The sequence below is a fragment of the Populus trichocarpa genome, chromosome 13, assembly GCF_000002775.5.
Source record: "Populus trichocarpa isolate Nisqually-1 chromosome 13, P.trichocarpa_v4.1, whole genome shotgun sequence".
Taxonomy (NCBI): domain Eukaryota; kingdom Viridiplantae; phylum Streptophyta; class Magnoliopsida; order Malpighiales; family Salicaceae; genus Populus; species Populus trichocarpa.
The window spans coordinates 8,935,302-8,948,535 of record NC_037297.2 but is presented as its reverse complement, the minus strand read 5'-3'; positions in this window follow the sequence as shown (position 1 = coordinate 8,948,535).

Genomic DNA, 13,234 nt, shown 5'->3' with positions numbered 1-13,234 from the left:
AACGATCAATAGTCAAGACGTCCTCTGCTCCTCTGCTGGGTTTCAAAGAGTTGAGTTAATTAGGTTTGCAGCAATTGTCCCCAATATTGCTACGTTCTTCTTCACTCTTCAATCTTCAGCGTTTTGGCCTTTTAAAAGGCCAAAACAACGTCGTTTAATGACTGCCAATATATATAAAAAAAAAGTGATCGGGTCTCACCTGGGTGGACCGGGTCCCGGGTCGACCGGGTTTCGCCTGGCCAATTCCCAAGCGGGTTTTTGCCTCCACCGGGACCGGTCCCAGGCCCGGGTCGGCCGGGTCCCGAGTCGACCCGCCAGGCCGGTCCGGGTTTTAAAACTCTGATTAAGAGAGCATTGACCAAGAACATTTAGAAACAATATTTTGATACAATAGGAATCAAAGTTGTCAAAAACACTTTTTTGACATGACACAGAACATACAATATAAACTCGAATCTTAAAATCGTAAAATCGCAAGTAAAATATTTTAACTAAAATCATAAAATCACAAGTAAAATGTTTTAACTAAATTGCAAGATCCAGTCAAGTAGTAAATAATAATATAACACAATTAAAATAAAAGTGAAATAAACAATACAGATGTCCAAATACCTTAAAATACATAATTCAAACAAAAATTCATACATGTCTATAGAATTTCATTAACTAAAAGTTAACAAACCTAAAACAAACAATCTGTTGGTGTGTCATGTAAACTAAACACATCCTCATTGCCTTTATCTTCCTCATTATTCCTAAAACATTCATCAAAATCATTACCATCTAAAGGATTATTACTGCTACTACTAGTACCAGCACCGATATTATGAACATTAGTGCTACTACTAGTACCAACACCAACACCAATATTGTCAATAATATTTAACTCCAAGCTCCTTGAATTATCTGGATTGACATCATTGTGAATCTCTAAATCATCTTCAGTTCCATGACACTCCATTCCAGCATCATTAAGATTTTCTTCATCGTCACTTTCATCTTCTTTACCATTTTTCCTTCGTGTTGTACTATCAATGACACCAAGCAAATCAAAGTTTGATGAACCATCATGTTTCTCTCCCTCGGTTATCCAATCATCATCAGATGAGAGATGATAAAAAAAACTTCACCAAAATCATTAGCTTGCTTTTTGACTTGGTTATCATTTAATTTCAGATTGCACATTACAAATATCAAGTCATTTATTTTTTTCTGGTGCAAATGATTTCTTTGTTTCGTATAAACCTATGTAAGCAATTCAAATTGATAACATATAAGATTCTTATCAAATATAAAAACATTAAAATTAAGAAGAAAAAAACTTACCATCTCAAATGCAATCCAGTTTCGCTCGCATCCAGATGAACTACAAGTCAAGCTTAGAACTCAAATTGCAAATTTTTGTAGCTCTAGACATTCATCCCCATAAGAATCCCACCATTTAGCTAGAGTCTTTTTATCCCTTGTTATCTTAGCAACCTCAATACCAAACAATCCATTTGCCTCAATACAATTATGCATCTATAAAATATTAGACAAAATAGGAACACAGAGAAATCAAGACAGTATCATTCAGAAAACATCGCAGAAGAATAAAACTCATCAATCAATATTGGCACCAGTATAGAATAGAATTCATGTTTAAACACATTTCTTTTCTTTCTATAACTATGCAGATAATGTCCTAGAATGTTCTTCCCTTGCTTAGTTACTCACCGATAGCACTTCAGCTTCTCAAAGTTGGTGGAAGAATTCAAAATAAGCTCATCCAATCGTTAGCATAATACATTCGCATACAAGGCAACAGTAAAACATGTAGAAAACATATTGGCCTCCTGCGGCAACTCTCTCTATTCTTCAGAAGTTCCAACACGACAATATTTATTGGATGCCTGCCAGCAACTATTCTTTGCTGATCTGTAATGCTACATTCAAGGCTGTTGTTGGATGTTTCAATTTATGAGAAGCTTATCATGGCAATGATGTGTTGTTTTTTATTTGGATGACTTTGTAATTCTGACATTTAACAGCAGAAAATCATGGGGCTAATGATAAGATTTTTTTTTTTTGGAAACTAAGTTTTCAATCTACCGAGGCATCAGTCTATCATATTTTTAAAGTTAATTGCCTATAATGGCATGTAAACTACCAATGGTTAACTTATAGGATGCAGCAGCACCAGCATCTTTTCCCATACACATGAAACTAGCAAGCATGCTCAATACACGTGAAAGAATCTATAATTCTATATCCCAAAAAGGTTATCCTTTAATACCCCTGCCTTCTAAATCAACACCAAATTAGGATATAATTTTAGAATACATATTTTAAATTAATAAAGAAAAACACCATGGAGTAACAAAACTCCACAAATCTCTAACAATTCAGCATCCCTTCAAAGCCTCACAATTTCTCAAGAACTGCAAATTTCACTAACATAAAACTTCCTCGCTCTCTTTCACCTGGTTCTTAAAAACCACAAAGATAGCATGTTGTAATTATTTGGGAGAGGAAAAAAACAAACAATGTCCAGAACATTTCCACCGTCTAGCCACATCATAAAATCTATGCAACAATTCTTACCTTCTTCTCATGCCAGAACACAAAATAGCAAGGAAATAATTATCATGCAACAACAGCATCCTAAATGCTCAAATACCAGATTCCATTTCAAATAAACCACCATTGAATAAAACACAGAACATGACAAAATGAAAAACTCGTGACCTGATAGCAAGCAATTATTAAAAACCATACAGAAAAAAAAGCTTGGTAATAAATTCTTACCTTCTTCTCGCCAAGAACGTTCTGGTGAGTGGAGAGTCGAAACGTGTAAAATCAAAGGCGCTGCTGGTGAGTGGAGAGTGAAGAATGGGACCGATTTCTCAGTCTGATTTCTTAATCTGCTTGGTCGCTGGTGATTTTGGGGTTCTTGCAGATTTTGATTGGGGAAAAGGGGAAATGGTAAAGCAGAAAAGGGGAATGGATACGTTAACAGGGGAAAGGGGAATGAATATGTTAACAGGGGAATGAATATGTTAACAGGGGAAAGGGGAAAGGGTAAAGCAGAAAGGGCAGTTCATAGTTGTTTACTTGTTTTTCATTTCAGCACAAATCATGAAATCAGACCGGTTTTCATGTTTTTTACGGGTTGACCGCATTTTATGCGAGTTTGACCGATTTTACCGGTTTTCGAGTTTTAAACCTGATTTTACACATTTTATCCCTTTTGACTCGTAAAATCACCCGATTTTACGAGTCAAAACTCGTTTTTAACAACCATGATAGGAATATCATAATTATAACATCTTTATAATTTCTTTTGCAAAGTGTATTTGTTCCATAGACTTTATCTTTACTCTAGATTCATTTATCAAAAATTAAATTCATAAATTAAAATATATATTAAAGATAAATAATGGCTTTACTAATACAATTGAGCAAAAACAAAGCAAACCCTACCCAGACTGTGTGGATGTTGATTATCCTATTTTAAGAGTCGTAAAAATTAGTGCTTGCAAACAATTCTCGAAAGAAGATGGTGAATGCATGAAAGAACATACATTGAAGTTCTTTTATCAATATGGAGATGTTGGTTAAGAACCTTATCTACGTCTTGTGCCAAAAAAGGTCATCATTAACCAACATAATTCCATGCATTGACCTTTTTTTATGACCATCTTCTTTTCCACCCATATTAAACGGTTGTTAGATGAATCTAATAAAGAGGATAATGAAGTTTTTGCCTTTATTTGAGTGCCTAACTTTATAGAGAATGATGGCCTAAAGAACAAGACTTGCCGAGAAAAAAAAAGGCTAAACCTAGAAATAAATCCTTCACTGGTGAAAATTCCTTTGATATCACACGAGCATATGAAATATATCTTGATCACTTAAAGCTCAAATCTTCACACTTCAAGAAACATTCTTAAAAATAATGCTTCTTGACTTAAAAATTATATAATCCCTTTTCATTCTTTTAAAATGTTGTGCTTCAATACTTGAAATATCCATGATAAGAATTTGTAATCCATTGTTGTTTCCATCAAACTCAATCACATTATAGATACAACATTAAATAATTTCAAGTATGATAATCTCATTTAGATTAAATTAATTTATTAGTCTACTGAAATTAGAGTTGATAACCATTAGGCCAATGCCTCATCCTCTCTATCTTTGTTTATCCTCATACATGTTGCTTTAAGGCTCTAGAGGAATTGCCTACCTTCTTTAATCGTGCAACCTCGAATGTAAGAGCATCATGTTCAAAAGTTGTTGAAGTCAAGGATGACTCAAGCTCCTTCCTTCTTTGCCTTTCTTCTCACAACAAGAACTTGGAGTTCATATGGATATTCTTAGACATTTGCAAGTTTTTGATGGCATCAACTTTCTCTTAGATGCCCAAGAAAAATTTGTATTGGGTAACCTTAAATGTTCCTCCAAAACAGGAATTCTCTTCACTAGCCCTTTCATTTCTCTATCTTTTTATGATAGTTACGACATATTTTATCAGAGATCTTAAGGAGAGGTGGCCGCACCCCCTCTTTTTTCACCTTATATCTCTTAATATTGTGGAATTGAATCTAGGCAAGCTATAACACAAACAAATATGATATTAAAAAAAAAACTTGTAAGAAGTAAAAGTAAAAACAACGAAGACAGATGACTTATAAACATGGAAAGTTTATATAGTTCCTATATCTGGGAATCAAAGGAATTCTCCAATTTTCCCATATTGGGAGGGAATTGGGCTAATTGACCTAACAATTCGACATTGGCTTGTTTAAGTACGCCTTAACATTAGACCTAGAAAAGAAAAGGGATTATATCATCTTCTATAGATATTCAATGTCTAGTGGGCTTGGTATAGCCCAGCCGATAGTAGAACCAATCCTATTTGGTAGGAGCTAGCTGTTTCTTTACCCAAGTGCCAGGATATAGGAGTTGTAAGCCCTAGGAGTTTTTGACTCACTGCCTTTAAGATGGCTTCGAGTCTAGATAGAACTTTATCCTTACTATTCACCAAAAACTGCAAAAAAAAAATGTCAAAACTCAACATTAAAAGAAAAGGAGTGCAACAAAAATATGTGAGGAGGGAAGGATGGAAGAGAGGAAAAAAAAAGGGGCCTTTTATAACTCAAATCCTAAATGCTAGATAGGCATCTGCACATGCTCCTAAACCAAGATACACATTCATACATGATTATAGACACTAGACACATACATCATACTTTTTACATGGTTCTCCTAAATGTCTAGACACTTTACTAAAAACCAAACACAAGCTTACATGTGCTCCCAAATGCTAAATACATGTCGATGTGAATGTTGATGGTAAGGTAAGAATCCTTGAACTCATAAACAAAATATAAATAACCTAAAAAAACTAAAATTATATTGATAGAAAACTTAATCCAATGATTACTTAAAGTAAGAAACCAAAATTATTGGATGAAAGACCCTAATCTTTTAATTATAACAAATCAAGAACTAAAAGTATAAGGATGAACGCTACAAAGATAATTAATCTTTAATAATTCTTGATAAGTTCAATGAATAACCAAAAGTATGACCAAAACCTCACACATACAATATTATTTCTAAAAAATACAGTGTCTTTTTTTGTCCCCTCTCAAAAAAGGTATTTATAGTTCACAAAATAAATAACCTTGATGGAATAATGGGATGTAAGTAAAACCCAATTAAAATTAATACATCAAAGTTTGTAAAATAAATATAAAAAAATTCAAATCTGATTTTAATTAGTATGGTATTGAGTTCCTAAAAGAGTTGCTAAAATAATTATGCTTGTATAAATAAGTTATGTTGTTGTTAACCTTGCCTCGGAATTAAAATTGTTGACACCCTTTATATCCTTGTAAAACACAAAAATATTTATCAAATAATTAAAGCTCCCAAAAGCTACCATTTATATTTCCTTAGCAAATAAAGAATCAACTGCTAACTATGAGTCCGTGGTAAATCAAGATTCCTTGCCAAAATAATAACTCATGTCTGCTGACTTTGTCACTATTGCAGCCCAGTGTTGCTAAATGACTTAGTCTCCTTTCTTTTGCATGGATCAAATTAATTAAAATTTCATTATTTATTGTTGAAGTTTTGAAACTTATTTGGCTTAAATATCTTGAATTAGTCTATTAAATATCTTTTTAATTTTTTTTTAACCTTATAATTAATCTGATTAGCGCTTCTTCTAATCTATACTCAAGTGATGATTTTTGGTTCCTTATCACATGTCCCCGTGTGCTCACAAACACCAAACATGCTCCATGTGTCTTCTAAATGACTTGTGCACATTTAGACACAAACACCATGCACTTTCTCACATGCAATCCTAAATTCCAGTCACTCACCTATACATGTCTTTTCTACTCTTCTCATATGTACACATAATCCAATTCACTTGTATAAGCATCTCATCAACCCATTGGGATATTTGCTCTAGACAGTTATCCATGACAAGATCTAGTAGTCAATGGCGCTATCCCAGCTGTGTTTAACGACGTAAAGGTTGTTCATTAAGACTAAATAAATATGCCACCCGAGCACAAAGGTTTAGTCAGCCTAATGCCTTAGGCCACTAAGACTTGGTGGGCAACTAATTAGCCAAGCTAAAACACACGACATATGGACCTTACAAGGAGCCCACATTGTATACTATAATGGACAAGAATTTTACACGCAATGGACAACCAACCCTTAACAACCATCACCAACATGGCACAAACCCGAATGGGTCTCTAAGCAACCCATCAGACAAAGACTTTTGATCCTTTATCAATTAGATGTGCCTTAAAGGGAAAAGATCAAACTAGGGTCCTTCTAGGCATCCTAACCTACCCCACACCCACTATAGTTACAAAATGTACACATATTAAATGCTCACACATCTTTGGAGTTGCTTTTATCAAGTAGACAATGTTCGTAACATCAATATCTGCATTCAATAGTGATCCATCATCTCCAAAGATACTTCCGCTATAATCATAGTCTAAGACTATAGGTGATTAAAGTATTGACATCTTTGTCCATATCTTCATGCAAGTTGCTAGGGTTCATGTTCATATAAAAAAGCATAAGCTTTAGGGTAAAAGGTTTGTAATCTTCATTTTTTTACTCAATTCATCATCTCCAATCTCTTTTTTTCTTTCACATATAGAAACTCTACAACGCATAACACATTCTCTTTGGACTCATTTTCCTCCATGCATGTACAAATTTAAGTATGGGAAGCTCCCCTATCCTACAAAAGGGACTTGTTTTGTTGGAATATATAGAATGTGATTGATAAATTAGAGTTAAAGTCTATAGCTAATTAGAAAGTGGTTAGTAGTTAGAGTTTGTTACTAACAGATAAAAGTTAGTTATACCAGCAAGTCTATATGTATGTGTGTATATATATTTATATATAGCATCATCTTGTAAAGCAAAATTAAAGAAATATAAAAAAGGACAATTCCTTTCAATCAGAACACATTTTTCCCTCTCTCATATTCATATTTCTATTTTGTATATTTTTACATGGTATTAGAGTAAAATCATTTTTTTTCACCATTTTCTTGATCTTTCTAAGCTTCACGATGTCTGATCATCTTGAGGATAATGCTTCTAAGACACATATTGATTCATCCAATGCTTTTGTTCAGAATCTTTCTGATGATTCATTCGGCTACTACTACTTGCATCCTTCTGACAACCCTGGTGCTCTTCTGGTCTCTGAGATCTTCACTGGTGAGAATTACATTGCATGGAGTCAATCCATGTCAATTGCTTTAACAGTGAAAAATAAAATTGCTTTTGTTGATGGTTCTCTAGTTCAGCCTATCACCACTGATCATTCCCTTCGTGTTGCCTGGCTAAGATCTAATAATCTTATTATATCTTGGCTAATGAATTCAATTGCCAAGGATATTCATGGTAGTCTTTTTTACTTCACAGCAGCTTTTGATATATGGGAAGAACTAAGAATTAGATATCTTAAAAGTGATGGACCAGGGGTTTTCTCTTTGGAGAAATCTTTAAGTTCTATTTATCAGAAATCCAAATCTGTCACTGAGTATTTTAGTGAATTCAAGGCTTTATGGTATGAATACATCAATTATCATCCAATTCCCAGTTGCAAATGTGGAAATCTTTATCATTGTTCATGTAATATTCTAAAGCATCTGACAGATCAACAGCAATTAAATTATGTCATCAAGTTTCCTGTGGGTCATCATTATTCTTATTATGCAGTCAGGAGTCCACTATTGTTTCAATCTCATTTGCCATCTATGAGTAGATTTTTTTCTTTACTTTTGCAAAAAAAAAGTCAGAGGTCTTTGAAAAATCAATTGGCATTTATATTGATTCACAAGCAATGGTTGCTAAACAATCTGTGAATCAATCCTCAAGACCAAGTTCAACATATGCCAATCGATTTACTAAACATAAAGGCAAGTTTGATGCAATCTGCTCTCATTATGGTTGTTCAAGATCTTGTTGATAAATGCTTTTAGTTAATTGGATATCCCCCTGGATGGAAAGGCCCAAGATGAAAAAGATTTGTTTCTACATCAACTATTGCTAAGAATTTTCAAAGATTATCCACTGCAAACAATACTTTCTCTCAAGAGCAAATTCAAAATCTGATCACTCTTGCAAATAGGATTTCTAACTCAAACATAACCTTTACTGCTAATGCTAATGTTGCATATGCATCAGGTACTTCATTTTCTTGTCATATTGTTTCTTTATCACAGAATCAATTCACTTGGATTCTTGAAATAGGAGCAACAAATCATATGATCTGTTGTCCTCTTTTTTATTCAATTGTTTTGCCTAAAACACCTTCCAATGTTCATTTACCAAATGGTCAAACGGTTCCAATTGTTTTTACTGGAACTGTTTTCCCTTGATATTGTTTTACACAATGCTCTTTATATTTCATCCTTCAATATCAATCTTGTTTCTATCTCAAGATTAACTACTTATAATTTTATTAGATTATTTTTTCTTCAATCAAAATGTATCTTGCAAGATCTAAGCAAGTGGAGGATGATTAGGCTTGCTGAAGTTCAATCTGGCCTCTACCATCTTCACAAACCATTTGCTCAATTGACACGACCAAAAGATTGATGTCTTCTCCCAAGTGCAGGAGTGTCGAAGTAATAAATAACCCGGCAAGACCGGGGTCGAACCACAGGGAGGTTAATTGTATAAATTATAGTTAACAACAACACAATAACAACAACACAATAACAACAACAATAATAGTAATAATAATAATAATAATAAAGAAGAAGAAGAAGTTGATGAGAACTTTGAGATGGTAGATTAACGTAAGGATTAAAAAATGATAACAACAAATGTCAAGGTTAGAGGATCCACTAATGGTATTTCAAACAAGTATAGTATAAACTCTTATTATTCAATTGGAAACCACACACAAAGGAGGTTCCAATCGGATTATAAATTGTTAACATGATTACATTAGTTTTCTTATTCGAATAATGCTAATACTTGTAAATGTTGTCAGGCATTCATGATTATAACTTATGTTAACAACAAATCAAGTTCCTTTCATAGCTCAGGTGTCGGTTATACCATACAGTATGGGCTATGAAAGTGCCAAGTATTTGTTGTACCAAGTGTTATACAACATAAATCTAGATTAACCATTTAACAAGCAAAGTATTAAAAGTGAACAAGATAACAAATATAAAACATGTTAGTATCCAACATTAAGGTCCATGTTAAGTTTATATTATACTTATTCTTACACCATTAGTGTACCCTTTTCACCTTGACATAATTAACTTAGCAACACATAATGAAAGAAAGAAACATAAATAAACAAGGAAAGGAAATGAAAAGCATAAGCAAGAAATTAATATAAGCAAAACTCAAGCATTACAAAATATAAAGAGAGAGCAAGAGCATGATCTTGATCTGAAAATCAAGATGCCTAAATACATGGCAAATGCCTCCTTTTATAGGTCAAAATTCAGAACTATTGATTTGTTGACTAATTGATGAGTGGGTGGCCACATCTTGACTTGGTGACAATCCTTATCTTCTTGTCTGCCAAAAACGTCATTGATGACATCATAATCTGAACAAACTTCAATCATGAAAGTTCTAGAGAATTGTCTCATCTTTCCAGGGTAAACATTTGAGATCATTTGGACTTCTAGAACTCGAGATATGGGCTGAACACTAAACAGTGTCTGGGCTGCAGGACAGATTCGGACTTCTTTGTTGTTGCTGCAATTTGGACTTGAAAACGGCCTTTTTAAATCTTGGGCTCCACATGAAAGTTGTAGGCCTATGTCTTATCTTTCCATCCATATAAAATGGACCTAAATCCAAGATCTACAACTCCAGATATGACCCGATTACCGAACAGTGTTCAAGTTTGGACTGCACCAATCATCTCTTTTCTAAATTTGCCCATCTCTTTGTCCTTTCAATTTCAGTACTTCAACTCATCAATCAATTCTTTCATTTATGTGATAGGCCTGCATTTAAGATGAACATTTACCATAAATTAAAGGTATCTTATATTATTAGATATGTTATTATAAAACATGCTTTAGTTAAGGAGTTATTGATACTTCAAGTGCAAAATGATGATATAAAACCTTGATAAAAATGCACTTTTAAGTACTAATCATCAATCTAATACTGAAATGCTTCCTAGTTCTATTGGCTTACCTTCTAGTTCATTAGTCGAATCATGTAGTGTTGCCTCTAATCTTTGGCATTTTCGTTTAGGTCATATTCCAACTACAAAAATTAATCTCCTAAGTAGTTTTGATTCTTCTATAACGGTTACTTGCGATTCTGTTTATGAGATCTGTCCATTAGCTAAGCAAGTAAAAAAGGTTGTCATTTCCTCTATCAACTAATAAATCCAATCAAGCATTTCAATTAGTTCACATTGATATTTGGGAACCTTTTTCAATTCCTTTTTACTCTGGTTATAGATTTTTTTCTTACCATTATTGATGATCACACTAGATTTACCTGGTTATTTTTAATGAAATCCAAATCTGAAACTAGAGTTATTCTTACCAACTTTCTAGCTTATGTTCATACTCATTTTAACACTAATATTCAAACTCCTAGATCAGATAATGGCCAAGAGTTTAATATGTCTGCTTTTTATCAAGAGAATGGCATTATTCATTAATTATCCTGTGTTGAAACACCTAAAAAAAATAGAAGGGTTGAGAGAAAACATCAACACCTATAAATGTAGCTAGATCTCTCATGTTTCAGTCCAAACTTCTTTTACCCTACTGAACAAATTGTATTCTAACAGCCACTCATTTGATCAATTGTACTCCTTCATCCATTCTCAATAATCAAACACCATATCATTTTCTGTTTTAAAAACCACCAACCTATAACTATTTCAAAGTCTTTGGTTGTTTATGTTTTACTAGCACAATCACAAGCAACCGAGGTAAATTTCAGTCATGAGCCACAAAATGTATTTTTCTTGGTTATCCTCCACACATCAAAGGGTACAAAGTCCTTGACTTATCAACTCTCAAAACTTTTATCTCTCGAAAAGTAGTTTTCCATTAATCTACATTTCTATCTATTCCAGATACAATTCATACATCTTTTGTGTTTCCAGATTTTCCTCAAACCTATGAACCCATCTCTTGTATCCCATCTAAATCAGTTTCTCAAAACTCTGTTCCTCTTACAGATTTACTTTTAGTAAATTTTGTTCCTAAACTTCCACCTTTTGAAAATAATGATGCTCTTAATCTTAGAAGGTCTGAAAGAACTAAGCATTTACCTAATTACTTGAAGCAATATTATTGTGATAATATGACTCAGATTCATTCGGCAAATCCAGCATCTTATAGCTGCTCTTTCTCTGGTAAGCCCTATTCTATATTCTCCTTGTCTGATTCCAAATTATCTTTTAAACATAAAGTTTTCACTTCTGCTATTTCATCTATTTTTTAACCAAAGTCTTACAAACAATCCAGCTCAATTCCTCATTGGTAAACTACCATGACTAATAAAATTAAAGCTCTTGAGCAAAACCAAACTTAGGATCTTGTAATTTTGCCTCAAAACAAAACTGTTATTGGTTATAAGTGGGTATATCGAGTGAAATTTAAGGTTGATGGCAGTGTTGAGAGGTACAAAGCTAGACTAGTAGCTAAGGGCTATACTCAACAGGAAGGACTTGATCTTTTTTACACTAATTCTCCTGTTGCAAAAATGACAACAGTTAGAGTTCTTCTTACTATTGTTGTTGTTAAACAATGGCATTTACATCAACTTGATGTTAATAATGCCTTCTTGCATTGAGACTTAAATGAGGAGGTTTATATGCAATTGCCACCAGGTTTTTCCACTACAAATGACTCTCAAGTTTGTAAACTCAAAAGGAGCTTATATGGTCTGAAACAAGCTTCTAGACAATGGTTCTCCAAGTTATCTTCCTTTTTACTGCATTTTGGTTTCAGTCAGGCAAAGTCAGATTCCAGTCTTTTCATCAGACAAACATCAACCAACTTTATGGCGTTGTTAATATATGTTGATGATGTGATCATAGCTTTCAATGATCTTGCAAAAATAGCTACTGTAAAAAGGTTTCTTCATGCATCTTTTACTATAAAAGATTTGGGTAAGCTGAAATACTTTCTAGGCATTGAAGTAGCCAGATCTGCTAAAGGTATTGTTCTTTGCCAAAGAAAGTATGCTTCAGATGTGTTGGAAGACAATGGTTTTTCTGATTCTAAACCCATTAGCTTTCCTATAGAATCAACTTTGAAACTCACTGCTAATGATTCTAGTCCTTTATTATCTGATCATGTATCCTATCGAAGACTTATTGGAAGACTTTTTTATCTCACAATCACACAACCAGATTTATCATATGCAGTCCAAGCTCCCATCTAGTTTATGTTCAATCCTCATACAATGCACTTACAAGCTGCAGAGAGAGTCCTTCGATATCTTAAGGCAACCCCAGGTCAACGCTTATTTCTCAAAGCGGATTCTGATTTGCATTTAAAGGCATATTCTAATAGTGATTGAGGTGGTTGCATTGATACTAGGAGGAGTGTCACTGGTTTTTCAGTTTTCCTTAGGGATTCTCTAGTATCTTGGAAATCAAAGAAGCAACCTATTGTCAGTAGGTCCTCAGCAGAAGCTGAATATAGAGCTTTAACAACTACCACATATGAGCTTCAATGGT